This window comes from Elephantulus edwardii, unplaced genomic scaffold (genome assembly GCF_000299155.1).
Source record: "Elephantulus edwardii isolate Elephantulus edwardi_28Jun2011 unplaced genomic scaffold, EleEdw1.0 scaffold00033, whole genome shotgun sequence".
NCBI classification, from domain to species: domain Eukaryota; kingdom Metazoa; phylum Chordata; class Mammalia; order Macroscelidea; family Macroscelididae; genus Elephantulus; species Elephantulus edwardii.
In genome coordinates, this window is record NW_006399783.1 from 17,232,700 (window position 1) to 17,250,218 (window position 17,519).

General features: G+C 37.7%; 1 pseudogene; it reads left to right on the forward strand.

The window, feature by feature from the left end:
* Positions 1–267: 267 nt before the first annotated feature.
* On the forward strand, positions 268–936 carry LOC102846879 (annotated as a pseudogene).
* The last annotated feature ends 16,583 nt before the right edge of the window (positions 937–17,519 follow it).

Genomic DNA, 17,519 nt, shown 5'->3' on the forward strand with positions numbered 1-17,519 from the left:
TGAAAAGGTATGGAGACAGGATGTATCCCTGGCATACACCCTTCCCAATTTTGAACCATGCAGTGTTACCCTGCTCTGTTCTGACTACTGCCTCTTGGTCAGTATAGGTTTCGCATTAGCACAATTAAATTGGCTCAAAACTTTGAAAAGCTGAGTTTGGAACATTGAGCTATGGTTAACACGGGTAAGTGGTAGAAAGAGATTGCAGATGGAGGCAAGAACATTTGGAAATATAAAAGTCTATGGTGAACACTCTGCAGGAAATAAATGTATGACTGTGACCCGGGGCTGGACCGGTGCCTCTCCTGTGGGTATCAATAGCACGCCTACAATGGTGCGGATTACACATTCCTGAACTAAGATTTACGCTCCTGGATGGTGAAGGACACAGTTGCTCAGATTTCTAAGCACAATTTTGAGGCTACTCAGTAAGCCGACAGGTTCAGAGTCCTTCTGGAGGGCGAGTGCTTGGACTGGCTCCACAGATACCTGGAGAACCGGAAGGAAACGCTGCAGCGCTCAGAACCACCAGAGACAAATGTGACACACCACTTTATGTCTGAACACGAAGTCACACTGAAGTGCTGAGTCCTGAGCTTCTACCCTGTGGAAATCATCCTGACCTGGCAACGGGATGGGGAAGACCAGATCCAGGACACAGAACTTGTGGAGACAAGGCCTTCAGGGAACGTAACCTTCCAGAAGTGGGCAGCAGTGACAATGCTCTCTGGAGAGGAGCAGAAATACACGTGTCACGTGCAGCCCGAGGGGCTGCCTGAGCCTCTCACCCTGAGATGGGAATCCCATTCTCAGTCTGCCACTTTTATCTTGGGAATCATTGTTGGTCTGGTTCTCCTTGGAACTACTCTCATTGGAACTCTGGTGGCTGGAGTTAAGATTTGGAAGAAAAAAGAGCTCAGTGCCCAGAACTCTTGAATTCTCTCTCCTGACTTCTAAAGCATGGGACAATGGCCCTGTGTGGAATTGACTGATACAAGATTTGTTCACACCCTACATTGTGATTCCTAGAACTCCTGACTTCTTTGCAACTGGACTCTGAATTCCTATCAGCATAACAGAAGGATACGGGGAAACTAGTCCCACCTCACCCACCACAACTACTTCCCCACATTGACCAGTGACCCTTCCCTAATCTACATTCCTGTTCCAATGGAGGTGGGGCTGGAAAGTCTCCATTCCTGTCATAACTTCCTATTGCTCTGACTGTAATTTCTCGCCTCCATGCTGAAAATGAGAATCTAGACATTAATGTGATTTTTCAAAAATTTGCCATGACAAAACAACTATGAAATACCATCTTACCCCAGCAACAATAACAAAGTTCAACAGGGCAGCAAAGAACAAATGCTGGTGGAGTTGTGGAGAGCTTGGCACTTTTATTCACTGCTGGTGGGAATGTAAAATGGCACAACCACTATGGAGGGCAGTCAGGCACTTTGCGGAAAGTTGGAAATAGAAATATAATATAGCCCAGAAATTCCACCACTAGGAATATACCCTAGAGAATCCAGAGTTGCCACCCAAATAGATATATGTATACCCATGTTTTACTGCTTCATTATTCACCTTAGCAAAGAGATAGAAGCAACCCTAGTGCCCATCAACAAATGAATGGATAGAAAAACTATTATATATTCACACAATGGAATACTATGCAGCATTAGAAAAACAAGGAACTCAAAATGTTACACAACATGGGTGACCCTGAAAGACATTATGCTGAGTGAAATATCTCGGTCACAAAAGGACAAATACTGTGTAATATAACTGTTATAAAATAAGACTGACATGGGGTTGGGGGAAATTGAGAAAAGAGAGGATAAACAATGAACACTGCTTTGGAACATGAAGGAAAGAACTGTTTAAAAGGAACATATGATTAGGTATTATCTATATGATGACAGTCTAGAATAAGAGGTACATAGCAAAGTGGACTGGGGAGGGGAGAAGGAGGAAATTATGCAACAATAAATGAATGTTTAAAGTGAACTGAGGGGGTAGGGAGGAAAATGTACAATAATGAATGAATGAAAAGCCAACTTTTCTGTAAACTTGCATTAAAATCACAATTTTAAAAATGCTGTAAGTTGTGGCTGGTGGATTAATCAAAGGATAAGAAAACTTAAGAGAGTCAATAAAATGAGCATCTGAGGGGGAAAGAGTCTATGGTGAGTTCAAGTTTTGAGTGTGGTGAGCAGGAGATGATGGTGAAGTGAAAAGTAGGGACCACCCTGTGTAGGATGAGCAGCTTGGCTAGATTCTGCAGGTATCGACCACCCCTGAACTTCAGATGCCTAACTCTGCATTATTCTGACCTCTAAAGCTGAGGCCTCATCAGAGCAGTGTCTGAGCTAATCATTTCCTTAGAGGCCTCAAAAAACGCCCAGTATTGTCGTATAATGCAAAAATAACACCACAAAATAAAATTTTATAGTAATATTTCAGTATTTTTTCCAACTAAAATAAATAATTATTAAATAAACATTTAACTTCTTTTCAATTATTTCATTCATTCACTCAATAATGTTATCTACTGCGCAACATTCAATGATTTAGCAGAGAGACAAACAGGCCAAAGAAAAGGGCAAAATCCACTCTCTTTGGAGCCTCTGATGTTTGATGTTGTTATTATGTGCTTTTAAGTAGGATGTGAATCATAGTTGACTCTCCAGGAGGTTTTCACATGAAAAATAAGTCACATGAGAGGAGATTGTCCATCTTTTTTCCATGAAGCAGCTGGTGAATTTGAACCACCTGCTTTTGGTTTGACAGTGCTTACCCACTAGTCCTTACTCACTAGGCCACCAGAGCTCCCCTGAAGGAATCTCTAGTATAATGAAACCAAAAACCAAATTATTTGCTGTTGAGTTGTTTTCCACACATCATGATCCTCTTGGACAGACCAGAGTTGTTCCGTATGGTTTCTAAGGCCATACCCTTTCTAGAAGCAGACAACCACAACTGTCTACTGCAGAGCATTCAACAAGTTTAATTGATAGCCTTTCAGTTAGCTTAACCACTGTGCCACCAAGGACCTTTTAGCATGGTAAAGAGAAACAGAAAATTTAAAAAAAAAAAAACCAAGCAAATAAATGTATAAAACTCAAGGCTTGATAAATGCTAGAGAAAAGCATATTTGTTGCAATAGCCACCAAATATAACAGTGTATAGGACCTGTGAATTTCTGTTAGGTGACATTGAGTCAGCTCAGTCCTTGGAAAAAGACATTATGCATGGGAAGGCAAAGGGTCAGTAAAAGAGAGGAAGACTCTTAGCAGGGTGGACTGACACAGACGCTGCAGCAAAGGACTAGAGAACATGGTAGAGATTGTGAAGGTGGTACACGATAGGACACAGCCTAGATATCTTGTTCATAAGGTCATTCTGAGGTTGTCTAATAAGAACAACACTCCAAGGAGAAAGATTTTATTAGAACCTTAACAGGCAAGAGCCATTGCACCCTTTCTCGCCCTCCTCTAGCCTTCTTGTCTCACCTAAAGGGGTAAAATAAACAACAGATTGCACCACTGATTTACCATTTATGAAAAAATGTAATAATGAGAGTATAGATTCTTCCCATATCTTACATCTTACCACTACACAAACAGCTCCAGGACAATTGTAGTTTATAGTAGAAAGTGTTCCAACACAGTATCTCTCTGAGGAAGGGTATGTTGGAACAGCTGAAGTAGAAAGGAGAAACAAAAACAAAGATATGAGGAGAATTTAGAGGAAACATAAAACAGTCAACTTTTTTACCAGAGTTGCTATACTAAAAGTCTATCTTCATTAGTTCCTATTACCCAAAACAGCATGACTGGCTTATGACCAAAATGACAAGGGATTTCAAATGGCAAGAAATCACTGGCAATATGAGAGATGCAAATCAAAACCACAATGAGGTACCATCTCACTCCAGTAAGGGTGGCAAAGTTTAACAGGGCAGCAAGTAATAGATGTTGGAGAAGATGTGGTGAGAAAGGAACTCCTACATATTGTAGGTGGGATTGTAAAATGGTGCAACCATTCTGGAAGGCAGTTTGGCGCTTCCTCAAAAAGCTGAACATAGAAATTCCATATGACCCAGCTATTCCACTACTTGGAATATACCCTGAGGATATGAGAACTAAGGCACAAACTGAGATTTGTACGCCAATGTTCATAACAGCATTATTCACCGTCGTAAGAATATGGAAACAGCCCAAAAGTCCAACCACAAACAAATGGATTGAGAAACTGTGGTACTTTCAGACAATGGAATACCATGCAGCACGCAGGAGCAATAACTTTGTAAATTATTACATAACTTGAGAGAGACTAGAGAGCATTATGCTGAGTAAACTAACTCAGTCCTACAAGGACAAATACTTGTATAAAACCGTTATTTTAGAATGAATATAAGGATCCAGGAGGGGTGGAATAGGCTGGAAGCAGAGGGATGTGCAGGAGGAAGGGGTGATTAAACACTGGGTTGTACAAATTGATGGGTAAAGAGATGAGGAAAATTGAAAGAATTTGTTCCAATTTGTATTTGAATTTTATAAATGAACTAGTAGAAAAATTAAAAAAGAAAAAAAGTAAATAAATTTAAAAAAACCTGAAAACAAAAAAAAGGAAAAACACTATCTTAAGATACAAATATCACAACTAGACTCATCCATGTTACTGTGATGTACAGTAGAGTGGAACCAACTCATAGCTGACCCTCCAACCGGTTTTCACAAACAGCTAATCGCATAGGAGGAGATTGTCTAACCTTGTCCCATGGAGTGGCTGGTGGCCTCCAACCTTTGAGAATTGTTGCAGTTTCTTGCCACCAGGCCACTCATGACATAGATGCTGGAATTACTAGATATGGATTTTGTTAAATATGATTCACATGTTAAGAGCCTAAGTGAAAAAAGTAAACCTACAAGAACAGATGTGTACTGTGAGTAGAGATAGTTGTTATTTGTTGTTAGGTACTGTCCTGTCAACTACAACTCTTAGTGACCCTGTGATCCCGTCCCTTTGCCATATTCTTTGTCATAGAGTCAAGCTTCTTGAATTATTTGCCCAGCATACAAGAAAATAATTACTGAATAAGCAAGGAGAAAGAAGTCAATCATGATGCACACTTTTCCTAATTTCAAACCAAGTACTGTCCCCTTGTTGTATTTGGACAACTTCTTCACCTATGTATAGGGGTTTTTTTATATTGTGATTTTTTTTTAATGCATAGGTTTTGCATGAGCATAAAAGAGTGTTTTGGACTCCCAATCTTCTCAATGTCAGGCATAATTTGTTAAGATCTACACTTTTAAAAGCTATGTATTGTTAATAAAACACAAGTAACATACCTTGAGCATGTTGCTAGGAAAAGTTATTCCTTTTAAAGGGACATCGTGCTTGGAAAGATAGTAGGTCAAAGAAAAAGAGGAAGACCCTTAGCCAGAGAGATTCACATAGTCAGTGACTGCAGGAATGGGCTCAAGTATGTCAGAGATGTCGATGATGGGATTGGATAGTTCATAGCTGTTGTTCACAGGGTTGCTTTGAATGGTACTCAATTTGGTGGCACCTAACATAGCAGCCTTCTTTCTGGTATTCTCTGATTTCAGCTAAGATCCATCTGAATCTTAGATCATCAGTGAAATACCTCAGACCAAGGTCTCTTCTGAATCCAGCTTGAATTTCTGGATGCTTCCTGTTGCTGGACTATTCTAGTCAATATTGTTTGCATGCAATATTAATGATCTCCTTCATAGGGTCGCTATGAGTTGCCTGCGACTCAATGGCACTTAACAATATTAATGATATTTTTAATAATTTTCATGGTCTGTTGGATCATTTTTTTAGGGAGAGAGAACAAATATTAATTTCTTCTAGTCTGCTGGCTAGGTACCTGTCTTGCAAATTCTTGACACAGACTCGTGAGCTTGTCCAGGCAGGGCATGCACAAGAGCTCTTTTGCTGACAAGTTTCAAAAAGTAGGTGTTTGAACACAAAGGACTTCAGACAAAGCAAGTTGTCATCCTCTCCCCTAAAGCAGGGAGCTCCCCACCCAAAGCCAGTCTTCCCACTAACCCCAGGACTTAGAGAGGACTTCAGACAGGTTGAGTTGCCTTCCCCTTCCCTGGAGCAGTGCACTCCTCAACAAAGGCCAGTCTTCCCTCCTGTGTCAGGGCATGAGAGGACTTCAGGCAGGGTGAGTTGGACTTTTTCCTTCAGTGTCACTGATTTTTGTTATAATATACTACTTCCTGCAATGTTTCAGTATCAACAAATTCTTTTTGGTGCAGGACTCTGTGTATTCCTTCCATCTTTTTATGATGCTTCCTGCATCATTCAAGCTTTTTTTTTCTATGTAATCTTTCAATAGTGCAACTCAAAAATATAGAAATTCTAATGAGAACTCAAAAAGAAATACTATAAAGAGATTAATAAAGTTTTTGATAGTTTAATCAGTATACTGAAGTGGGCAAAGATGAGAACAGTAAGTATAAAGGTAAGGCTATAGAAATGTCTCAGTCTAGAATACAAATGGAAGAGAAAGAGAGGGAGAGCAAGAAAATTAAAAAACAAAACAAAAAACAAACCCTAAAACATTTAAGACTTGTAGATAATTTCAATTGAAGTTATATATATATATATATACACACACACACAAACACGTAAGCAATATATCTATTTGGTTTTATTGTTTGTTATTCTGTGCTGTTGTGTCAGAACTAACTTAAAGCTCACCCTCCAGAGGGTTTTCAGAGGCAGTAAATCACATGGGGAGGAGATTAGGAGATTACCCATTCTTCTTCCTTGGAGTAAATATACAAAAGATTACTTATCATTTCATATATCTTTGTGTGTGTGCGTGTGTGTGTATGTGTGTGTGTAACTAGAATCACGTATATTCATCAGGTGCCTCTGAGTAACATCTTGTCTACAATTTTTCTAAGACAGAGTTAATTAAATTGTTAATTTGGCAGTTCATGGAATGTTTGTCAACATCACAATTTGAAGTCATCAATTCTTTTCCAGTCATCTTTATTCATTGTGCCACCTTCCTATGCATATGAAGTAATAGAAACATCATTGTTGTTGTTGTTGTTGTTATGTGCCATAGAGTCGTTTGTGACTCATAGTGACCCTATGTACAACAGCCCTAAACCCTGCTCTATCCTGTGCCAATCGCACTGCCTCTGACACACCCATCCCGATTACCCCAGTCACTGAGTCAATCCATCTCATAGAGGGTCTTCCCCTCTTGCGCAGTCCCTCCACCCTCCCCAGCATGATGTCCCTCTCCAAGGACCTGTCTCTTCTTACAACATGTCCAAAGTATGTCAGACGAAGCCCCAGAATCCTTGCTTGAATAAAATGGACCTTAATCTTTACACTGGAATTCTTGCTTTTAAGTACTGTGGAGAGGTCCTTGACAGCAGAGCTGACCAATACAAAACATCTTTTGATTTCTTGACTATTATTTCCACAATGTTGATTGTGGATTTAAGTAAAATTAAATCCTCCTTGCCTTCAAACATTTCTCCATCATGATGTGGCTTATTGATTCAGTTGTGAGGAATTTTGTTTCCTTGAGTTGAGGTATAATCAATATTGAAGTTTATAATTAATAATCAATAATCTTTGATCTCTTTCAGTAAATGTTCAAAATTCTCATCACTTTCCACAAACAAGATTGTATCATCTATATATCACAGTTTATTGATGAGCCTTTCTCCTATGCCAATGCCTCATTGTTTTTTTAATTATTTTGAAAATAAAATCAAAAGAGAAAAGTAACACAAAGAATAGTTTTTTAAAAATTAGAAAATAAAATGTCTATGAATGATTGTATTAAACACGATGTAGGAAAAAAATTAAACAACATATCCCCAACAGCATGAAAAGAGAAACCATAGACTGGAAAAACATTTGGTAATGACATGTCAGATAAGGGATTTATATCTAGATTTCTAAAATACTCAAGCACTACAACAAGATAACGGTAAATTAACCCAATTGAAAAATAGGCACAGGATATGAACAGACACTTTACCAAAGAAGATATTCATATGGCAAACAAACACATGAAGAAATGTTTAAAATCACTAACTCTAAGAGAGATGCAAATCATAACAACTATGAGATATCATCTCACCCCAGAAAGAATAGCAAAATTTAACAGAAGAGCAAACATCAAATGCTGGTGAGGGTGTGGAGAAACTAGAACCCTTATTCACTGTTGGTGGGAGTGTAAAATGGTACAACCACTATACTATGGAAGGCAGTGTGGCGCTTTCTTAAAAAATTGCAAATAGAAATACCATTTGACCCAGCAATTCCACTGCTGGGAATATACCCTAAAGGAACTATAACCTCCACCCAAGCAGATATATTCACACCCATGTTTATTGTTGCTGTGTTCATAATAGCAAAAAAAAAAAAAATGGAAACAACCCAAGTGCCCATCAACTAATGGACAGAGAAGCTGTGGTATATTTATACAATGGAATACTATGCTGCATTGAAAAACAAGGAACTCATGAAATATTATTAAAAATGAGTGACCCTGGAGGACATTCTGCTGAGTGAAATATCTCAGTCACAAAAGGACAAATATTGCATAGTGCCACTGTTGTCAACACTGTTGTAAAATGGGACTGACAATGGGGTTAGGGGAGACTGAGAAAGAGGGGATACATAATGTATACTGCATTGAAACAGATGAGGGAGAGAGCTGTTTAAAAAGGATATATAATTAGATATTATTGTCATGACAGGAGTCCAGAATGAATGCTTTATAGTGGAGTGGCCTTTGGGGGGGGGATTTTATGACAATTAAAGAATTTTACTTTTCGAAGAGAAGAGCGAACTGGTGGGGAAGGGTGAGCAGAAAGAAAAATGCAACAATAAATGAATGGGAAGCCAAAGTCTGTGCAAACTTTCATTAAAATTAATGAAAAAGGAAAAATATTTAAACAAAAAGATTGATAAAATTGACCTGACACTGGCTAAGCTATCACACAAAAAAAGATAAGATGCTAACAACCAACACTAAAAAGGAAAGATTCATCACAACTCATGCCTTGAACATTAAACACCCATAAAGGAATACTGAATATGACCTTATTTCTACAAATTCAATAAATTAAAGGAAAGAAAAGAACTTTGATGGGATAATATTTAATGCATTTTACCGGTAGATGGTTCTAATTTAACAGCTTCACCTTAGGAGAAAGTTGTGGTAGTTTGCTTCCATAAATAAGCTGTATTGGTTCTTTAAATTCTGTCCCATACAGTCACTTTGTATAGGATTTGATTCAAATACAAGTTTTCAGATCAATGAGGAAATGAAAAGCATAGATGAACAAAACATGGGAGATAAAATTATCCAAACTTACACAATGTATTTTGAGTAACAAAATAAACATAGAAGCTTTGGATTATATCCCAAAGTATTAAATAAATATTCATGTGTCTATATAAATATAAAAATGCTCAAATAAACACAAGAGAAAGAAGAGGAAAATTTTCCATGTCAAAGTTGCCAAGCATTTTGTTTAAATATTCTCATCTTTAAAAGTAAAATATAATGTTCCATTCTCTAAAAATAGAAGAGAAAACCCTCCAGAAAACTTTTTACAGTGGAGAGTTGTGATGGTTGTGGGCTGAAAGACTAGCAGTTCAAACCTACCCAGCTACTCCACAAAAGACCTGGAGATCAGATTGCATAAAGATCCCAGCTTATAAAACTTCTGTGGGTAGTTTTATTTGTCACAAGGTTAGAATTGTCTTTATAATACGTAATGACAAAAATGGAAGACCTTGTGATGTGTTGAATCTATTAGCAACTTGACAAGAAATTTGCCGTCATGAACCTCTCCAGAGTGCTGAAGAGCAATGTCAGTCTAGATAGAAAGGTGTGCCTAATCCAGGCCATGGTTTTCTCAATTACTTGTTATGCTTCAGAGAGTTATACAGTGACTAAAGATGACAGAAAAATAATAGATGCCTTTGAGTGTGGTGCTGGAGAAGAGTCTTGAACATAAAATGGACTGCAAAGAAAACAAATTTATCTGTCTTGGAGAGGGTGAAACTAAGTCTCTCCCTAGAAGCTAGGATTCTGAAGCTCCACCTCACAATGGGCCAGGAAAGATTGGTCCTTGAAGAAGGACATCATGGTTGGAAGGATGGAAGGACAGAAGGACAGAGAAGGAGAAGAAGACCCTGGATGAGATGGATTTGATACAGTAACTGGGGCAATGGGGGTTGGTGTGTCGGAATTAGTGAGACTGGCTCAGGACAGGGAAGGGTTCATAGGGTTGCTATATGTCGCAGGTGACTCAATGGCACATAACAACAATGACATATTATGTCAGGTTTGGAAGCAGGAGTGGCTTCTTAAAAAATATGACTTCGGGCATAAATGTCAATAGTTGTAGAGTCTTCAGACCTTTTGTTCATAGGGTCGCTATGAGTTGTGCTTGATTCAAAGGCAATCAACAACAACAGCTCTCCAATTTATTTCCCCAATAAACCCGATTCTCAGTACCACAACTATGAGTAAAGTCTGAGAATCAGCAATGATGTGTAGTGATGTGTTGAATCTGTTACCAACTAGACAAGAAGTTTGCTGTCATGAACCTCTCCAGAGTGCTGAAGAGCAATGATGTCAGTCTAGATACAAAGGTGAGCCTAATCTAGGCCATAGTTTTCTCAATTACTTGTTATACTTCAGAGAATTGTACAATGACTAAAGATGACAGAAAAAGAATAGATGCCTTTGAGTTGTGGTGTTTTGTGTTGGTGTGGCTCCAGTGGCACCATGGAGCTGAGCCACAGGCTCTTTATCTGCTTTGTGTTTTGGGGCATTAAGGGCTGTGCTATTCTCACTCTCTCATGTTCATGTCCCATTTTCTGCCCTCAACGTAGTAGCTCACAAATATTTTGAATGAGTCAATAGAGAAAGAAGTCTAAATCTAGGAGATTAAAAACAAGTACTGAAAATTAATCAGGCTATTAAATGACTGGGCATTTCTAAAGTGGTTGGAAAATTAATGACATGATGAATTTTAAGAATCATCATCACAATGGCAGTTTTCTAAATAGCACACAATTATGCTTTCTATTACTGACCCTGTCTTGATTGATTCATCTTCATGCTTGCTTACAGTTATCGAGGGCTGACTGCTGAAAGGTCACCCTTGATGCTCAACAGGGAGACTTCTAACTTCCTGCATGAAGTAATACTAAAATAGATACTTGACAAAGGAAATAGAACACTCACACCAATTTCTTACTACACACACATATGCACAAATAGCTCCAAGTGTACAAACTCAGACATTCATTCACACAACAACAAACATTTACACACTCACGCATTCACACACACTCAATCACACGAACATATACTCACACAAATGTGTGCATACACACAACCACGTTCACAGATTGCTCAGTACATCGGGTTTTATGTACCATACATATGGTATTGCTACCATCATGGGACAGTAGAACTTTGGAAAGCACGTTCATCATTCAGAAAACCAACTGGCCTGCTTACTTATTAGCTGACAAGTAAACGTTTTCAGATCTGTTTCCCATTCTGTGACTTTGTGGTGATTAGGCTCATTCTTTCCCCATCTTCCTCTCAAGATCATTGTGAGGCACAAAATGAGAAAATGCATCAGGAAGGCCTTTGTAGCCTGCAAAGTGTCAAAAAAAGGTTTTTTACGATATCTCCTAAGTAAGTGCTCTGCTAAGAAAATATTCCCCAAAGAAATGTAGGTAATGCTATCAACAGTAATAATCTGTCTTATGTATTTACAAAGTGGATTCCTATTTTGAGATATTGTACAATGAAACTTGTTTAATTGTATTTGATACAATACTCCACAAACTTGGTTGATATAGGAATAAAACACATACATTTGCGTGTCAAAATATGCATTTATGTGTCCAAACTGAGCTTCAGTGGATACATTTTGGAAAGTGTTTTCATAAAGTCATCCAGCAAGAGTTTCTGCCATGCTCAATGGTACTTAATCATATGTTCTTTCTACACTTGTCACACAAAATTTTCTTAAAATTCTAGTTGTTCAGAGACTGCTTGGTATCAAGTACAATGATGTGAACTTTTCAGACGTTGTCTCAGTAAATGCTTACCCAATTTTATGAGACAAGATGTCTCAAAAACCTGCCACTACCCTTACAGAAGTACCACAGAGAAGTAGATGGTTGTAAAGAACAGAAATTCTTTTTTTTCAAAGTTCAAGAGACTCTAAGTTCAAATCATGGTCTCAGCACTGTTGACTCCTTTTGTGAGATTCTTTTTTAGCTTATATTATGCCAGAACCCATTGCCCTTCAGTTGTCACTACCATTTGACTCATCAAATTCACTACATCTATGGAAAGAGATGGTGAAGTTCAATATCAGCAACCAAAATAAGGTCAGAAACCAATGATGAAACAGACCATTAATTACTTAAAAATAAGTTCAAATAAAAGTTGTTGAAAATAAAAATTTTATTTTTATATAAAATATAAAGAGAGCTAAAATACAACCTTGAGTTTATCCCTCTTGAATTTTAAAGACATCTCAAGAATGAATTTGATACACTGAACACCAAATTACCAAAGACCAGGTGAGTTATCATAATGGCATCAAGGACATTATGTATGAAGCAATCAAAAGGTTTTCTTGTTCTTGGGTTGTTTTTTGTTTTTTTTTTTAAATTATACTAGTTTATTTACAAAATTCAAATGCATTGTTTTTCAGAACAGATTCTTCCAATTTCCCTCACCCCTCCATCAAATTATACAACTCCATGCATGATTAATCCCCCCTCCCCCTGTACATCCTCATCCCTTTGCTTTGACCTCCCCCTTGGATCCTTATACTCATTCTACAATAATGGTTTTATACAAGTATTTGTCCTTGTAGGACTGAGTTAGTTCACTCAGCATAATGCTCTCCAGTCCCTCCCAAGTTAGGTAATAATTTATAAAATCACTGCTCCTGAGTGCTGCATAGTATTCCATTGTGCAACTGTACCATAATTTCTCAATCCATTTATTTGTGGTTGGACATCTGGGCTTTCCATGTTCTTGCGAGGGTGAATAATGCTGCTATGAACACTGGTGTACAAGTAAAATTGGATAAAAAATGGAAATAATTTTCACAGAAGAAGATATTTGAATGTCAAACAGACACACATGAAGAAATGCTCCAAATCACTAGCAATAAGAAAGATGCAAATCAAAACCACAGTGAGGTACCATCTCACTCAAGTAGCACTGGTAAAGTTTAACAGGGCAGCAAGTAATAAATGTTGGAGAGGATGTGGTGAGGAAGGAACTCTTACATATTGTTGGTGGGATTGTAAAATGGTACAACCATTCTTGAAAGCAATTTGGCACTTCCTCAAAAAGATGAACATGCACATTTCATATGCGTCAACTATTCCACTACTTGGAATTTACCCTGAGAACTGAGGCACAAACAGAGACTTGTACACTAACGTTAATAGTAGGAGGTTTTTAAAAGGACATGAAGGCAATTAAAACCCAAAATAGATACCAGAAGAGACTGAAATTTTAACATGTTGTTGTTGTTTATATGCCATTGAGTCACCTACAACTCATAGTGACCTTATGCACAAAAGCTCTGAACCCAGTCCTATTCTGAGCCAATCTCACTGTCTCTGACACACACCTAACTCCATTACTCCAGTTACTGTGTGAATCTGTCCCATCCATGATCTTTCTCTCCTGTGTAGTCCCTACACCCTTCCACCTATGATATCCTTCTGCAAGGTCTGGTCCCTCCTGGTAACATGCCCAAAATATGTGAGATGAGGCTTCAAAAATCCTTATCACTGAGGAACAACATGGTTTTACACTCTCTAGGATAAATATTTTTGTTCTCTTGGCTGTCCGTGGAATGTTCAATAATCTTCTTCAGCATCACAAATCAAAGGCATTGATCCTTCTTCTGCTATCTTTAGTCACTGTTCAGCTCTCTGATGCATAGTAAGTAATTACAAAGACCATTTTCTGGATCAGACACAGTTTAGTCTCTACACTAGCATTATTGTTATTTAGAATTTTGGAGAGGTCCCAACAGCAGATTTTACCATGCAATTTGCCTTTTGGTTTCCTGACTGCTAGTGCCAAGAGTGTTGATAACAAGATGACATTTTTTAAAAATTTTTATTTTATTTTATTATTTTTGTGTGAGTGTACCGTCAAATCAGATCTGACTGGTACAGGAGGAGATTGTCCCTCCTTCCCCGGCAGAGCATCTGGTGGATTTGAATCGTGCACCTCTGGGATTGTAGTTGCAGCTCCTTACCACTAGGCAACCAGAGCTCCCCTACAAGATGACATTTTTAACAACCTCAATCACCTCTCCATCTATCATGGTGCTGCCAGCTGGCCCAGTGGTGAAAATCTGGTTTGGGTTAGGGTTTATTTTTCCTTTTTTTTTTTAATGTTAAGCTTCAATCTGTATTGAACATAGTGAAGCTAAAATGAGGGAAAGCATTTCTTAAGCTGAAAGAACTGGAAAACGAATTCAAACCTTGAGTTGCAATACTGAAGGATTTTATGGGAAAAATCCTGAATGATACAAGAAGCACCAAAGAAGGTGGAAGAAATACTGTCACTGCACCAAAAAGAATTGGTGGATATTTTAACATTTTCAGGAAGTATCATATGATCAAGAAACAATGATACTGAAGGAAGATATTTAAACTGCATTGAAAAAAAAAAGGGACCCAAATTGCTATAATACCAGTTGAGGTGTTTCAGTAAATAGATACAATTCTGGACATGGTCACTAGTCTAGGAAAGATCCATATTTCTGCCTATTCCAATAAAAGGTAATCCAACAAAGTATAGAAAATTTTGAATAATATTATTGATATCATTGTTGATGTTGTTGTTATGTGACATCGAGTTGCCTGTGCCTCATAGCAACCCTATGTACAATAGCTCTGACCCCTGCCCTGTCCTGAGACAGCCTCACTAACTCTGACACACCTAATGCCATTGTCCCAATTATTGTGTCAATCCATCTCATCTGGGGTTTTCTTCTCCTGCACTGTCCTTTGTCCTTTCCAAGCACGATGTCCTTCTCCAAGGACTGGTCTCTCCTGGCCACATGCCTGAAGTATGTGAAATAGAGATTCAAAACCCTTGCCTTCAAGGAGAAACTTGGTTTCACAGTCTCTAAGCCAGATCTATTTGTGTTCTTGGTGGTCTATGATATGTTCAAGACTCTGCTCCAGCACCAGAACTCACAGACATCAATTCTTCTTGTGTCATCCTCAGACATTGTCCAGCTCTCTGATGCATAGTATGCAATAAATGCTACATATAAATAAAATATTGCTGACAAACATATAAAACCAACTGGAATAGTTCAATAGCAGAGAAATGCCAGAAATTCAATCTGATTTTAGAAGAAGCTGTGAGACAAAATAAATAAATAAATAAATGAAAATAAAATAAAATAAAACAATAATAATGTCAGGTGGGTCTTGAATGAAAGTATATAACACAGAAAGGAAAAAAAGTATTTCTTGTGTTTCCATGACTACAGAATAGTATTAAAATGTGTGGATCATAATAAATTATTAATATCATTGGGAAAAATGGGAATTACAAAACATTTAATCATACATATAATATACCTGAATTTGGATAAAGATACAGTCATTCAAACAGAATAAGGGATCTTGTATGGTTTAAAATCATGAAAGGTGTCTGTCAGGGTTCTATCTTTTCTCCATATCTATTCAGCATATATACGGAGAAAATGATTCAAGAAATGGACCATAAGAAGAAAGCTGTGCATCAGAACAGGAAGAAGACTCATCAACAACCTGCATTACTCACATGTCACAACCTTGCTTGTGGAAACTGAAGAATTGAATCACTAACTGCAGAAAATCAAAGAATGTAGTCTTCAATATGGGTTACACTCTAACATTAAGAAAACAAGAACACTTATAGTTGGACCAATACATAATACCGTTGTATTGATTGAGAAAATATTGAAGCTATCAATAATTTAATATCCTTTCATCTACAATCAACATCCACGGTAGAAGCAATCAAGAAAAGAGATGTTACACTGGTCAAGTCTGCTATCAAGAATCTATTTAGAGTGCTGAAAAGAAAAAAATGTCAATTTAAAGAGTAAGGTGTGCCTTACTCATGCCATGATATTTTCAATTGCTTCATATTCCTATAAAAGTTGGGCAATGAATAAAGAAGGTTGAGGAGAAATAGGTGCTTTTGAATTATTATTTTGGTGAAGTGTATTGAAGATTCTGTTGACTGTCAAAAGGAAAAACAAATCTGTCCTCTGGGAAGTATAGGAGAGTGCTTCTTAGAGTCAAGGGTGATAAAACTTTGTCTCACATTCTTTATGCATGCTGTTAGGAACCACCAATGTCTGGAAAGAGATGACAAGTTTGGAAAAGTAGAGGGTCAGCAAAAGTGAGGAAGACTCTCAGCAAGATGGATAGGCACAGCAACTATAGCAATGAACTTGAGAACTGTGAAGATTGTCAGGATGTAGCAAATCTTTTATCTGTTATTCACAGGGTCACTATGAGTTGTAGTAGACTGGAGGATATGTAATAACAACAACTAACAAATTTGACAGAGACCCTTGATGGTTTTTTGCATCTCTCTCTTATGTTAATTGTGTATTTTCTGATCTTTTTAGAACTAATAAGTTATACAAGGTTTAGAACCCATCTTGCACTAACTTCATTAACAAAGCAGAAGAAAAATCAATATATCAAAACATGATCACATAGACAGGTGTGAGGCCTGGGAATTCAACATATTTTTTTTAGGGGAAATACAAATAAATTCAGAGCACATAAATATTGCCCTTTCTATTTATTTTGGGGGGACAAAGATTTCCCATTAGTCAAGCAGCTTGGAATTACAGAGCTGGGTTTGGGGCCAAGTACCCTTGACTTCTAATTCAAAGACATTCTCTCCTAAACTGTTAAGTGACGACAAAATACTCATTCATTAGAACTGTGCTCTTTCAGTCTATATTCATATTAAACCTTAAAGCTCTTCTGCTGCCACCACCAGAAGACGGATGCGTTTGCTAGGACTTTTCCTCCCTGGCAGAACTAGAGTTCCAGGTTTTGTGTATCAAGCTCTAGGAAAGTGCCAAGCATAGTGTAAGGCTTCTTGGCAATCTAACGTACTGCCACTCACACACACTTCAGTTAATGCCTTTAGGGAAAATGTGAGACCTCTGAAGAAGAGTTAGTGCAAAACTGAAACAAAACACATCATAAAGCCTGAAACTTAGATTCTAATTAATTCAATACCAGATTGCACATTGGATTGAGACGATCTTCCCTAGTCTGTGTGTCTGCTAGAAGCAAAATAAATCTTCCCTGGAGGAAGAGACTGCTAATCAAAGCCTCAAATCATCTATATTATTTTTTCATACAAGGTTTCTGGTATCTAATAAAAT